The sequence below is a fragment of the Canis lupus genome, chromosome 20 (assembly GCF_003254725.2).
Source record: "Canis lupus dingo isolate Sandy chromosome 20, ASM325472v2, whole genome shotgun sequence".
Classification (NCBI taxonomy): domain Eukaryota; kingdom Metazoa; phylum Chordata; class Mammalia; order Carnivora; family Canidae; genus Canis; species Canis lupus.
This window is the reverse complement of record NC_064262.1, coordinates 49,875,804-49,889,407: the sequence shown is the minus strand read 5'-3', so window position 1 is coordinate 49,889,407 and position 13,604 is coordinate 49,875,804. Positions and strand designations below refer to the sequence as shown.

The 13,604-nt window shown below is 48.0% G+C and overlaps 1 protein-coding gene and 1 non-coding gene across 7 annotated transcripts in view; both read right to left on the bottom strand.

Annotated features, from left to right (window-relative positions):
* The window catches only part of LOC112666553 (zinc finger protein 709-like), a 124,996-nt gene that overhangs the window by 40,510 nt on the left and 70,882 nt on the right, over positions 1 to 13,604 (bottom strand). The window contains exon 1 of one of the 6 annotated variants that reach the window (XM_049098450.1): positions 7,030 to 7,975. The exons of the other annotated variants lie outside the window; for them this stretch is intronic. The gene's annotated coding sequence lies outside the window, so the exon portion shown is untranslated. Of the gene's footprint in view, positions 1 to 7,029; positions 7,976 to 13,604 lie in introns of those variants that run through there. 6 annotated transcript variants of the gene reach the window in all.
* On the bottom strand, positions 11,082 to 11,241 carry LOC112667010 (U1 spliceosomal RNA). Its single transcript, XR_003141005.1, has one exon. It is a non-coding gene; the product is annotated as a U1 spliceosomal RNA (small nuclear RNA).

The following is a 13,604-nucleotide window of genomic DNA, read 5'->3' as shown; positions in this document are numbered from 1 at the left end:
AACCAACTGTGCCACCCAGGCACCCCCAAATAAGATCTTTTTTAAAAAATAATAAAAAAGAAAATAATAGTTGTAGGTACCAAAGCATGGGTAGTAGGTGTGCTTTTTGTGACTATGGTATCATTTTTTTCTAGATATCGAAAGACTTGCAATTACCTAGATTTTGTTTTTCTCTCTGAGATATTTTCTGTGTTTTTTTTTGCAATTTGAGAATGTAGAGTCACTTTTAGACAACAGGCTTGAATCAATGGAAACTTGATCCAGACACAAGTGACCCCCAGGTTGAAGACAAACAGGCCCATGGGGGACCCACCTCAAAATACCCATAGACTCTAACTAACCCGTGGGCTACTTAAAACCAGGCACAGTTCCCAAGGAAGGGAGAATTTCCTATGTCACCATACCGCCTCACCTTCTCTCTTTACATACAGCCCCCACCCACTGCCCTGTGGCAGACAGCCTGTCCTCTGCTGTCCTGCCTGCTGCTCCCTCGAGGATAATCTCCTTTGTTCTGCCACAGGTAAATTCTTGTCACTTCCACCCACTCGATGGATCACGGATCATTGCCCCACAGCCCATCAAGAGAAACACCACAAAGAAAGTTTCCATTTTTGTTCTAGTGGTTGTCTTTGTACTTATCTCTTTCTAATGTCTTTTTTTGTTTTTGTTTTCTTATCTAACTGGTCACTATCTGGTTATCAGGGTTGGGTTTCGATCCCTTAAATCCCCTTGGATGGCCTCTACATACATACCCCATTTCTCTAGCTCCCTTTTCTTCTCACAGTTACATGGTTCCCACCTTGTCAGAATGTGTAATGTTTGTACATTTGTCGTCCATCCCCATACCTGTAGGGGGGCCCAGGGCAGACTGCCCCAAAATGTACCTCAATGGCATATTGATTTTGAATTGGAACTACTTGGGGATCCCTGGGTGGCGCAGCGGTTTGGCGCCTGCCTTTGGCCCAGGGCGCGATCCTGGAGACCCGGGATCGAATCCCACGTCGGGCTGCCGGTGCATGGAGCCTGCTTCTCCCTCTGCCTATGTCTCTGCCTCTCTCTCTCTCTCTCTGTGACTATCATAAATAAATAAAAATTAAAAAAATTAAAAAAAATGAATTGGAACTACTTGGGAAGTGGACAGAACAGTACAAGGACACCTCTGTTCCCCCCTAGACATGAAACAAATCTCCCATATGAAAAGTACCCTCCTAGGGCACCTGGGTGGCTCAGATGGTTAAGCATTTCTCTGCCTTTAGTTCAGGTCGTGATTTCAGGGTCCTGGGATTGAGCCCCATGACTGGCTCCCTGCTCAGCAAGGAGCCTGCTTCTCCATCTCCCTCTGCTCCTCCTCCCACTTGTGTGCACTCTCTCAAGCTCTCTCTCTCTCAAATAAATAAATAAAATCTTAAAGGAAGGAAGGAAGGAGAAGGAGAAAGAAAGAAAGAAAGAGAGAGAGAGAGAGAAAGAAAGGTACCATCCCTCTACTAAGAAGTAAAAAGATATCCTTATCACCAGAAATGGGGACTTTAAGGATAAGAAAGCCATAGAAACAAACCTTGTTACTTTTTTTCTAATCTACTACCTCAGCCCAAATTCCATTTAGAATTCCTTCTTTTTGGGGGGCGCCTGGGTTGAGTGTGTGCCTTCCGTTCAGGTCATGATCCCCGGGTCCTGGGATAGAGTGTCCCACATCAGGCTTCCCAGAGGGAGCCTGCTTCTCCTTTGTCCCTGCCTCTCCTTCTGTGTCTCTCATGAATAAACAAATAAAATCTTTTTTTTAAAGATAAGGAATTATTTTTTAAATTTTACTTATTTTTTTAAAAAGATCTTATTTATTTATTCATGAGACACACACAGAGAGGCAGAGACACAGGCAGAGGGAGAAGCAGGCTCCATGCAGGAAACCTGATGTGGGACTTGATCACACCCCGGGCCAAGGCAGGCGCTTAACTGCTGAGCCCCCCAGGTGTCCCAAATTTTACTTATTTATTTTAAAGTAATCTCTACACCCCACATAAGGCTCAAACTCATACCCAAGATCAAGAGTCGCATGATCTTCTGACTGAGCCAGCAGGGCACCCCTAGAATTCCTTACTAATTAAAACTTTCAGGGGTGACTGCGTTGTTCCAGTTAGTTAAGCGGCTGCTTCTGGCTCAGGTCAGGATCCCGGGGCACTGGGATCAGGTCCCTGCTCAGCAGGAAGCCTACTACTCCCTTCCCCTGCCTTCTCCCCCTGCTTGTGCTCTGTCAAATAAATACATATAATCTTTAAAAAAAAAAAAAAAAAAAAAAAAGAAAAAAAAAGAAAGACAAGCCAAAACAAAAACAAAAACAAAACAACCTTCCAAATACCTGTTTTCTTTATACTGTCAATTCCTTAGAAATGTGTCTGTCTAAAATGTATAAAAACTGACTGCACTTGTGTTTTCTTTGGGTCTCGGTTTCATTACAGGTCTCCCTGTACACATAATAAAACTGGTTTTTCTCCTGTTAATCCGCTTGTGTCAACTTAATTCCTAAACCAGCTGTAAGAGGCTTGGAGGAAAGGATGACATTTCTTCTACCCCTACATACCCATGTTTGCTTGGTATTTTTTTAAAGATTTTATTTATTTATTATGAGAGACAGAGAGAGAGGCAGAGACACAGGCAGAGGGAGGAGCAGGCTCCCTGCAGGGAGCCCGATGTGGGACTCCATCCCAGGACTCCAGGATCATGACCTGAGCGGAAGGCAGATGCTCAACCACTGAGCCACCCAGGCGCCCTTCTTTTAAGATTTTATTTATTTTATTTTTTAAGATCTTATTTATTCATTTATGAGAGACACAAGGAGAAGCAGAGACATAGGCAATGGGAGAAGCAGCCTGCCCTGATGCGGAACTCTATCCCAGGACCCCAGCATCATGCTCAGAGCCCAAGGCAGATGCTCAACCATTGAGCCACCCAGGCACCTCCCATGTTTGCTTTCATCTTAAATGTTTGTTTATGTATTTTAAGTGCTCACCATCCATCCTTTTCCGTGGTTTCTGTATTGTCACTTGTCTGAATTAGAGAGCCCTCCCTGATGGACGCTGAATCCTCTACTTTGTGTGTTGAAAGTCATTTTCCTACAAACCTGGTAGTTAAGGAAGGCTTGGCTAGACAAATGCTTTAAGAGTTTTGTAATGCAAAAAGAGTCTTGCAATCCAATCTTTTTTGTGCATATTAATATTTTCCAGGTACATCTTGCATTTACATAACCTTTTCTTATTTTTTCTTCCTTCAGTCCAAAAAATGCATTAAAAAAAGATCTAGGGATGCCTGAGCGGCTCAGTGGGTGAGCGTCTGCCTTCCGATCTTGAGGTCTCAGGATCGAGTCCCACGTCGGGCTCCCTGCGAGGAGCCTGCTTCTCCCTCTGCCTGTGTCTCTGCCTCTGTGTGTCTCTCGTGAATAAATAAATATTTTTATTTTTCATTTTTTAAAATATTTTAAAATATGGTACTCGATTCCAGATCTTGGGCTCATGCCGGGAGCGGAAGGTAAACGCTCAGCAGCAGAGCCACCCAGGCGTCGCGAGCCTTCCATTTCAATGCAAACCCCCCTGCAGAGGACTACTCTAGGCTCCCATGGGGCTCGGGTAACCTCAGACCAGTTGTCACACGTGTGGGTGGCGGGGGGGCTGGGTCGCAAACAATCCGATCGGGGCCGGGGCAGTACAGATGGATGGGGGGCCCCTCTGCAACACCCCCCCCCCCGACAGACAGCGCGGCTACCTCCAGCCTCCCTGCGCCGCAGGTCGCGGTCGCCTGCCCTTCCAGGTCCCAAGCTGCTGTGCTGTAGCTTCTGTCGTGCAGGGATGTGCGCTGGTCGTCGGGGTCATAGGAAGGACGCCGGGGGACCCAGGAAACCTAGTGGTGAGCGTGCTTCCTGGGGTGCCCTGACGGGGGCTGATGGGCAGGTTTGAAGCGACCTCAACACTGAGTGGCGGGGACCCCCGCCCCACCATCACCCGCGTCTGTGGACCCAAGTACCCGGGGGCGCCGCTCGGACCTCAGTCCCCTCCGGCGCGCCGCGTGCGGGCGGAGCCGGCAGCTGGGACCGCGGCGTCCCCTCAGGTCCCTGCGCGCGGCCGCGTCTCCCCGATGGTGCGGTGACCACGGGGAGGGTCGTCATGGGACAGTCGTGAGCAGGTTCGTGAGCAGGTTCGTGAGCAGGAGGTGCTGTGGTCTGTGGGGTCCCCAGTCTCTCCATTCTCCTGGGGGCGCCCCTTTTCTCCTGAGTGTTCTAGATGTTTGGGAAGCAGAGTCTCAAATCCACGATCCTGTGTCCCAGCCCGTCCTTTCCTGGGACTGGCAATAAATGCTTGTTTCCAGATCCCGCCCCGCCTCCCCAGACGTAGACTCCGCTCTCGGATTTACAGCATCAGCGATATCTGTCCTCCGCGGTCGGTGGAGGACTCCCTGTAACAGGTTTGGTTTTTTATCTCTGTGGCTATTTTACTTGAGAGAAACGCCAAGAATAATTCCCTGGAACTACCTTGTAGGGAATCCTGTGCCTCTCCCCCCAGGATCTTTACTGGGTACAGACATCCTGTGGGAGGTCCTTTGGGGGGAGGTTGGTCTTTGAAACTTTCCTGGGTGATCTGTGCTGTCAGCGTTACCCCAACCTGAGTTACAAGATTTATTACCTTTAGTCTCAGCTTTTTTTTTTAAAGATTTATTTATTGATTGATGAGACAGAGAGAGAGAGAGAGAGAGAGAGAGAGAGAGAGAGAGGTAGAGACATAGGCAGAGGGAGAAGCAGGCTCCATGCAGAGAACCCGACGTGGGACTCGATCCCAGGTCTCCAGGATCACACCCCGGACTGAAGGCAGCGCTAAACCACTGAGCCACCCGGGCTGCCCAGTCTCAGCTTTTAATAAATAAAAATGTATGTAATCACAACTCGAAACAGGGTGTAAGAGACGCCTGGGTGGCTCAAGGCATGATCCTGGGGTCCAGGGAACCAGTCCCTCTTGGAAGACTGCTTCTCCCTCTGCCTGTGTCTCTCATGAATAAATAAAATCTTTTTTTTTAAAGATTTATTTATTTATTTATTTATTCATTCATTCATTCATTCATTCAGAGAGAGCGAGAGAGAGGCAGAGACACAGGCGGAGGGAGAAGCAGGCTCCATGCAGGGAGCCTGACTTGGGACTCAATCCCGGATCTCCAGGATCACACCCCGGGCTTCAGGCGGCGCTAAACCGCTGCGCCACCGCCACCGGGGCTGCCCAATAAAATCTTAATTTTTTTTTATTTATTTATGAGAGAGAGAGAGAGAGAGAGAGAGAGGCAGAGACACAGGCAGAGGGAGAAGCAGGCTCCATGCACCGGGAGCCTGACATGGGATTCGATCCCGAGTCTCCAGGATCACGCCCTGGGCCAAAGGCAGGCGCCAAACCGCTGTGCCACCCAGGGATCCCCCAATAAAATCTTAAACAAAAAAAAAAAAAACAAAACAAAACAAAAAAAAAAACCACGGTGTAAAATATTTCCAAAGAGGCAAATTGGTGAATTTTGGGGAAAAAATATTCCAAGATTATATTGCATGTATTAAATATTATTTATTTCCCTTTAATCTTCCTTTGATCAGGTTAGTAAAATTTTGAACTCTGTTCTTTCATTTGGGGTGAGTTCAAAAGGATTTAAAGGGTTTAAATTTGCAGACTTGTGTGCAGTTATGATTAATGGTGTATAAAAATTTCTCCCAATGGAAATAACTTTTTTTTTTCCCTTTCAGAATGCAATAGATACTTGGGGGCTTTCTTGTTGAGCTAGCAAAGTGCCTTACAATTTTCTTCCCTTTTATTAAAAAATTGTATTTATTTATTCATGAGAGAGAGAGTCAGAGACAGGCAGAGAGAGAAGCAGGCTCCATCCAGGGAACCCGATGTGGGACTCGATCTGGGGGCTCCAGGATCACACCCTGGGCAGAAAGCAGGTGCTAAAACGCTGAGCCACCCAGGGATCCCTTCTTCCCTCTTTCCACATAAATTTTGCTGGAGTGTTCAAAGGCTGGGTTTGTGTCATTTAAAATAACACTGGTATTGGGGCGCCTGAGTATCTCGGCTGGATGATGAATGACTGGACTGCTTGTCCCTGTCACCTTCCCTTCTGCCCCTCTCTGCTAAAATTAACAGATAAAAATTTAAAAATAACACTCCTGGGGCGCCTGAGTGGCCCAGTCTGTTAAGTGTCTACTCTGAGTACTGGGATCAAGCCCAAGCCAGCACTGGGCTCCCTGCTCAGTGGAAAGTCTGCTTCTCCCTTTTCCTCTGCAGCTCCCCATGCTTGTGCGCTCTCTCAAGTAAATAACATCTTTGGGGCACCTGGGGGGCTCAGTGGTTGAGCATCTGCCTTCGGCTCAGGGCATGGTCCTGGAGCCCCAGATCCAGTGTCTCTCCCCCTTGAGGAGCTTCTCCCTCTGCCTGTGTCTCTGCCTTTCTCTGTGTCGGTCATGAATAAATAAAATCTTAAAAAATAAAATCCTTTAAAAAATAAAAAATAACACTCCTCATGTGACTCTTAATCTTGGGTTGTGAGTTCCAGCCCCATGTTCGGTGTAGAGATTACGTAAAAATAAAATAACATTCGTTGTCCAAAGCAACTCCAGTAGTGGGCAGAGGTCTCGGGGCTCTAAGCGAACCACCCCCCAGGAGCCTGGAGGGGTAAATACTTGAAGGCGCGGCTGCTTTTCCTCGGAGCCTCCGCCGGCATACGTCCTACCTGTTCACACCCGCAGGAGAAGGAGCCCTTTACACTGAGAAGCTACATAGGAATGCACCTGTAGGGGTGGGGCGGGGTGGGGGGAGACCTATGCCTTTGCTGAGGTTCTCCGAAGCTTTAAAACTCCCATAGGTTAGTTAGAGATTTGCATCTGCAGTATAGGGCAATTTGTTTAGATTAAAAAGTCTTGACAATCAGTTCTGGACTCTGGATTAGGGTCAGTGACTGGGGCAGTTATTTGGGTCAGAACCTTGAGTTGAATTCTGCTGAGAGTTTCCTCACCTGTTAGGCCAGGAGCCTGAGGGAGGGAGCGGATCCGTCATGCCCAAGGAGGGGAGGGTGTGCGGGGCACCCAGAGGTCATTCCTGTGACTGCTCAGGTGTCCCTACCCTCCGTCATCAGGGACTGAGCCACTCCAGGGCTTCTGTCTCCACCAGGAGTGTCTAGAATGTGGAACCTTCTGAATGTGGCTTCCTTCTGTCCTGTGTTCCGGAAGCAGGCTGCTCATCTGTGCTGAGTCCAGGGTTTCTTTCCTTTGGATTCCTTTATTGATTGACCAGGGCAGCCCTTCGGCTCTGGTTTCCCTCAGCACTTGGGCTCATTTTTTTTTTTTTTTTAGATTTTTATTTATTTGACAGAGAGAGAACACAAGAACAAAATCACTGAGAACCTCTCCTGGTCCCCCCAGTGCTGTTACTCTAGCCACCCTCCAAATATACTATGCTGATCAATTCATGAGCCTCCTGTTTGGGTTTCTTCATTTAAAATCAAGCAATTGGGCAGACCTGGTGGCTCAGTGGTTTAGCGTCACCTTTGGCCCTGGGTGTGGTCCTGGGGTCCCGGGATCGAGTCCCACGTGGGGTTCCCTGTGTGGAGCCTGCTTCTCCTCCGCCTATGTCTCTGCTTCTCTCTCTCTCTATGTCTGTCATGAATAAACAAATAAAATCTTAAAAAAATAAAATAAAATCAAGCAGTTGTGGGACGCTCGGGTGGCTCAGGGCGTGATCCCAGGATCCAGGATTGAGCCCTGGGGAGCCTCTGCCTGTGTCTCTGCCTCTCTGTGTGTGTGTGTCTCTCGTGAATAAATAAATCTTTCTTAAAAAAGAATAAAATCAAGCAATTGTGAATACATGTTTTTCTAATGCACTTATTCATCGTAACGAGCAGTCAGACTTTGTTATTCATCGTAACGAGCAGTCAGACTTTGTATTTTTGGGTGTTTGAGTGCTGACAGCTTAAGCCTCATCCCGCCCTCTGTGCTCCCCCACATCTCCACCCTCACCCCTTGTGCTCTCAGCTGGAAGAGCCATGAGGGGGATCCCTGGGTGGCTCAGCGGTTTGGCGCCTGCCTTTGGCCCAGGGCATGATCCTGGAGACCAGGGATCGGGTCCCCCCCCCGCCCATCGGGCTCTCGGTAGGGAGCCTGCTTCTCCCTCCGCCTGTGTCTCTGCCTCTCTCCCTCTCTATGTCTATCATGAATAAATAAAGAAGATCTCTTAAAAAAAAAAGAGCCGATGAGCAAGCCTGGGTGGTCTCCTCTCTCACGTCCCACAGTGAACACTCAGCCAGCTGTCCTTCCCTGCATCCTGAAGCCATTTCAGAGCTGCTTGAGAGACCGGCCTACCTTCCCCTGATAGTCCTGTTCTGTGGACCCTAGGCCTGTTCCTACCCTCTGTGAGTGTGTGTGTGCGTGTCAGGGCCAGGGGGAAGGGTGTTCACTGTCATCTATCTTAACACTTGAGCCACTCCTGTGCAGGTGACCATAATTATTGGCCCCCGTGAGCCTTGTCCAGACATGACTGCTATGCTGTGGATCTGCTTCTCTTGCTCTGACTTGCTCACCTGCTCTGATGCCTGATGGCAGCATGTTCTGGGGGGGCTCCTTGCTAGAAGCTCCTGCTGTCACCGGTGCTGCCCTCCCCCTGTGTCGCACTGGTGACCCTCCCAAGCCTCAGTTCTGTGTTCAGCCTACCAGAGTTGGCAGTTTACAAAATCCCTAGGTATTTGAGAGAAGGCGTGTAAGACTGAGGCCCTCCTTAAAGTGGTCCTGGTAGATGTATTTGCTGGTTTATATCTGTGTTAGGGTGAAGCTGTGACCTCTGTCACAGAGGCTGGGTTGGCCCCGTATCCCTGAGGGTGGGGTGGCCCAGGAGACTATATCCTCCCATCCCAGGAGGGCCCATCAGGTGGTCACTCTTGAAATAGTCATTTATGTAGAGAAATTAAAGGTCAAAGGCAGCCAGCAGGTGGCAGGCTGAGTCCACACTCCTGCTCTCAGGAAGTTGGTTGGGACCCTTCATTTATCTCTGCTACTGCAGCAGAGATCCTGAGCCTCAGGCTCCCGGGGACAACACTCAGGGTCCCCCTGGCCCAGCAAAGGGATTAGTTCAAAGTTGACATAAACGCATGGTCCTTAAACCCAGTAAAGTGACCAGTTGTCATGGGAGAGACTCCTAACCCTGATGGTGCTGCTTGGAGGCTCTGGAGGGAAAATGTGTAAATACCAGGGTAGAGAGGCACCCCCTCCCGTGAAGTATATCTAGTGACAAAGAAAAGAAAACAGGGATGGTCAAGAATAAGGAACTAATAGATAAAATACTGAAACAAAAGGGCAGCCCGGGTGGCTCAGTGGTTTAGTGCCACCTGCAGCCCAGGGCCTGATCCTGGAGACCTTCGATAGAGTCCCATGTCGGCCTCCCTGCATGGAGCCTGCTTCTGCCTCTGCCTGTGTCTCTGCCTCTGTGTGTCTCATGAATAAAAAAATAAAATCTTTAAAAAAATAAAATAAAATACTGAAACAAAAGACCAGTTTGACAAATCGGAAATCCAGAAAACACTCAGTTTCCATTTGGCCCCAAAGAGAGGAGGGTGTTTGGAAACTTTATTTACATGACATAGCAGATAAAGGCACACTGCTTGGCTTTTAGCCTCTGCAAGGTAAAATTCTGGATTAATTTTGCTCTCTGATGTAATGCACTAATTCAGAAACCTTCAGTTAATCAGTACTTGGTCGTTGGGTGCCTGGGTGGCTCATTTGGTTAAGCAGCTGCCTTTGGCTCAGGTCATGATCCTGCCTAGGACCGATCCCTCCCCACCCACCCTTGTCAAGCTCTCTGCTTAGCTGGGAGTCTGCTTCTTCCTCTCCCTCTGCCCCTCCCCTGCCTGTGGGCTCTTTCTCTCTCAAATAAATGAAATCTTAAAAAGAGTGAAAGAGAGAGATAGAAGTTTATTGAATACACTGCAAGGGAGCAGTGGGCAGGACAGCAGAGTTTGTCCGCCTCGAGGCAATGGTGAGTGGTCACAGATATAGGGTGGTTGTAATTGGTCAGTTAGGGCCCATTGCTATTTCAAGGTGGGTCACTGAATAGGCCTATTTCATTTAGCTCCATGGTCACTGGGGGCAGTTTCCTTTGCTTAAGTTTCCACTGCTCAAGCCTGTTGCCTGAAAGCGGCCTCTATGATCCTGTCTAAACCCCCATGGTCATAGCACCCACTGTCCTATAATAACTCATAGTGAGCTGGGAAGCTCTGAACAAATGATTTGTAAACTAAAATTAAAGAAAGCCGTTGCCACTTACAAATGATTTTGGAAAAATGAGACCCCATGAACCTTATCCTTCAAATAAAGTGGCTAATAAGGCCCAGTGGAAACTGCACTGGCCCTTCCTTGAAAGGTTGAAACCATATACAAGGCCTATTTGGTGAAGGATGGATTATTACTGGTATCTCTCCTTTGAGCAGCCGAATTTGGCCTGTTCTTAGATCTGGAAGGAACAGATGAGACCTCCCAGTGGATTATCACCACCACCCTGTAGCTGTGGCTGCACCCAACAGACCTCTATGCCTAGTCCCTAGCTCTATGGAAATTACCAACACCCTCGGATCAGCAACAGGCAGCTATCGCCCCATCGTGGATTCAGCATGGTCTGTTCTATTCAGTGCCTTTCTCAATAGCCTTCACTTTGAAGGGACACGATACAACTTTACTGGGTTATCCTCATGGATCTTCAACAGCTTTGCCCTCCCACAGTCATTGCAGGCACGATTGGAACTGCATCCCAGCTCTCCAAGAAAACAGGTGCCACATTACATTAGTGACATCGTCCTCTGACAATATTCAGGACACACAGTTACTGAGAAGAGATGACAAAAAGCTATGAGACCTTGCCACATGTGTAACTGAGGCTCTGACAATTTGTTATATTTCTGGAAATGACTTGCTAATCTGAGGCACCCTGCTCCTTCCAGGATGCCATGAAGAAATACCTGACGTTCTCACCAGCACCTACAACATCTACTGATTTATTTTGCTATTTCTTGTTTATAATTTTTTTTAGGGGAAAGCACGAATGCCCCCACTACCACAAATTATATAGTCTAGTTTCCTACATTTGGGGAAATCACGGGGGCCAGCACATCCGGAGTGCAATGAATCAGCCTTGCCCTGGGAAAACCACCTTCATAATCGTGGTGTCTCCCCTCCCAGGTTTACAATTTGTTTTTAACCCATTTATGTTGTTACTTGCACACAGGCCCAGCATGACTCAGCACTCTTACCACAAAATGCTGGAGATTTTTCAAACTGCCAAGCAACTGGCACCCAGGGTAGCACCCACAGAGACTCTTCTATGGAGGCTTCACTTACTTCCTCGCTAGTCTCCTGGAGTCATCCAAGATGGTCTTAAGAGGTCCATTGTCTTCTGGTGTAAAAATATGCCCTTAGGCCCTTAATATAAGTCATTAACAGAGTAATACCTCCACTTAGCAAGAGCTATTTACTTTGTGGATAGCTCCCTGTGACCACCTATCCCACCTTCCTTTTTGCCTTGGGCCCTGGAAACTGGACCTTAGAGGCTCAGCTCACTACCCAGACTCTCCCTGAGACGTGATGGAGCCAAACCTTGGACCTCTGGGATAGCCATCTGCAGGAGGGAGTGCCCTGCCCTTCTGCAAACTCTTGTCTGACACCAAGGTGCTGGAGGAGGTCTCCTCTTTCCCAGACTTCTGGGCTTCCTGGGTAGCTCCTTAGGAGTACCTGAGTGAAAAACAATGGGACTTAGTGGAAGGGGAGGTGGGTGGGGGGTTGGGGTGACTGGGTGATGGGCACTGAGGGGGGCACTTGGCGGGATGAACACTGGGTGTTATGCTATATGTTGGCAAATTGAACTCCAATAAAAAAAAATTAAAAAGAAAAAAAAAAAAAAAGAAAAGGAAGTGCCCGCCCTATCTGCATAGCACATACCCTATTCCAGGCACTTCGCCGAGTACTAGTGCGTTTAAGGGGAGCACAAGCCCCCCCCCAAAAGAAAAACAAAAACAAAAACAATGGGAGTTCATAGCCTTTGAGACAATATCACCACATTCGTACCTGTTGCTTTTCATTTTTTTTTTAAGATTTTATTTATTTATTCTTGAGAGACACAGAGAGAGAGAGAGAGAGAGGCAGAGACACAGGCAGAGGCAGAAGCAGGCTCCACGAAGGGAGCCCAACACGGGACTCGATCCTGGGTCTCTAGGATCACGCCCTGGGCTGAAGGCAGTACTAAACCGCCAAGCCACCCCGGGCTGCCCTTTCATTTCTTAATTAGGATATCCCTGATGGGACAGACCAAGTGGCACGGCGGCGGTGTAGCACCACCTAAAGCCCAGGGTGTGATCCTGGAGACCTGGGATCGAGTCCTGTGTGGGGCTCCCTGCAGGGAGCCTGCTTCTCCCTCTGCCTGTGTCTCTGCCTCTGTGTGTGTGTCTCTCATGAATAAATAAATAAAATCTTTTAAAAAAAAAGGATATCTCTGATGAAGGACTGGACCCAGGGGTCATCACACTTGGCCACACATTAAGATGTTATCTTAGTATGTACTAATGATGGATAGTTGGAACAGGCAGGCAGGGACAGGATGCCCCAACCCCCCAAGAGGAAATCACCTTTTTTTAAAAAAGATTTTATTTATTTATTCATGAGAGACAGAGAGAGAGAGAGAGAGAGGCAGAGACATAAGCAGAGGGAGGAGAAGCTCCATGCAAGGAGCCCGATGCAGGACTCGACCCCAGAACTCCGGGATCATGCCCTGAGCCAAAGGCACACATTCCACTACTGAGCCACCCAGGCGTCCCAACCTTTTTTTTTTTTTTTTTCCTTTAAGACGTTATTTATTTACTTGACACAGAGAAAGAGAGAACAAAAGCAAGGGGAATGGCAGGCAGAGGGAGAGGGAGAAGCAGGATCCCTACTGAGCAGGGAGCCCCAACACAGGGCTCAATCCCAGGGTCCTGAGATCATGACCTGAGCCAAAGGCAGACGCTTAATTAACTGAGCCACCCAGGCAACCCCAACTTCATTTCTTTTTAAAGAGCAGTTAGGTCTTCAGAAAACTTGATCAGAAAGTGCAGAGACTTCCCACATAACCCTTCTGCCTGGACACCATCTATTACATATATATAAAATTTTTAATTTTTATTTTTTAAGTAAGTTCTACATCCAACATGGGGCTTAAACTCATGACCCCAAGATCAAGAGTCACATCCTCTACTGACTGAGCCAGCCAGGCACCTTCATTTATCCTATATATCTTGTGTTACTATGGTACATTTGCTACTATGAAGAGCCAACTTTGAGGTATGAAAGTGCATAGTTTGCATTAGGGTTGACTCTATGTCACACTATCTCTGGGCTTTGTTTTTTTTTTTAATTTTTATTTATTTATTTATTTATGATAGTCACACACACAGAGAGAGAGAGAGAGAGAGAGGCAGAGACATAGGCAGAGGGAGAAGCAGGCTCCATGCACCGGGAGCCCGACGTGGGATTCGATCCCAGGTCTCCAGGATCGTGCCCTGGGTCAAAGGCAGGCGCCAAA